Source organism: Brassica napus, unplaced genomic scaffold, assembly GCF_020379485.1.
Source record: "Brassica napus cultivar Da-Ae unplaced genomic scaffold, Da-Ae ScsIHWf_849;HRSCAF=1208, whole genome shotgun sequence".
Classification (NCBI taxonomy): domain Eukaryota; kingdom Viridiplantae; phylum Streptophyta; class Magnoliopsida; order Brassicales; family Brassicaceae; genus Brassica; species Brassica napus.
The window spans coordinates 30,001-31,489 of NW_026016889.1; positions in this window are offsets into that span (position 1 = coordinate 30,001).

Consider the following 1,489-nt stretch of genomic DNA (forward strand, 5'->3'; position numbering starts at 1 on the left):
TTGACGAGACGAATCTCCCACCGCAAACCGTTCGTCGATCCGATCTCAGACGCGCCCACACTCGCAGAAACAATACACGGCGCCGACTTAATTTCTTGGAACCCTAATCCGAGCAACAAGATTTTCTATCCAAATTCAATCTTGTGAAAGATAGTTTTATCATAACTCAGTTATTTGATGATACCTTGTTTAGATTATGAGTTCATGTAATCTAATACCCCTTGTTTTGTTTCATGAGCTGAGAGGAATTGGTGCAAAGATCTAATCCCGACGAACCCTAATTCGTCCTAGCTCGCGTTCCAGCTCGTCAGCATTCGATCAGCTCCAGCCATAAGCGTTCCTGATCCTAGACGATTTCAGCTTCCTGTTCAAACAGAGCCAGCTCACGATTCACATCACAGGCAGCTCGAGTTCCCAATCAACCAGCTCGCAAAGGAAGCAACCCGCGACCCGATAGGAGCAGCGTCCATCCAGCTCGCGTCCGAGGTTTATCAGCCCATCTTGGAGTCCGGTTTCTACAATCTGCAAGACCAAGGTAATCCTAATTCTGAGAACATGAATTGAACCTGGTTGTCTTGTAAAGATTGAAACCCTAAAAGATAATATCTAAAACTGAAGCCATAGGAAAAGAATCAATACCCTATAGTAAATCGAAGCTCTATAAGTCGATCTAACCTAAGAAAGAGATTGATCCATTGATCAATTAAAACAGAGCCTTAAAATTTTTTTGAATCTCAAATCAAATCCCCTTGATCAAAGATCAAGTATTCGAAATCCCCTAAAAAACCCTAAATTAGTAAATCGGTTTAATTTGAAACTTGATGTGTTTGATTGGACCCTCGAGATGTTATTAGAAAACTCTAAATTCTAATTTAAAGATCCTAAGGCCCTTGAACTTAAACTTTAAAAGATTGAAAAGGTTTTTGTTATCAAATGAGAGTTAGGTGCTAGATTACCTAATAGATATACACCTATGCAATAGGATTGAAAACACTTATAATCCCCTAATGGTATATGCCGTATGGCCTACCATCCGGATGGTTATAGAAACCAGGATTGCATAATGATCCATCCATAAGATTATGTATGCACATAAATACCGTGAAGCTTAGGCATCAACCAATAGATGACCGATGTCTAGAGAGACATCATATCTGAATGATCATGCTACCTTGTTTGCATATCTCATGACCGATCTTTACGATCCTGTATCACTAATATGGTCGTGTGATCTAAAGCATCACATTACAAAGCCGTGTGGCTTAATACATATCTAGTGGCTGTATAGCCGAGCAGCCGGATAGTCACATGACCCGACTGCAGCATGATCCGATCCTTAGATCGTTGTATCACATAATAATCGTGAAGTCTAAAGCTTACATCGCAAAGCCCGTATGGCCTTATATCCGAATGAATATACTAAACCTGATTATAACATGAACCAATCTATAAGATTGCTGTATCACACTAAGATGGTCTTGAGGTTCTA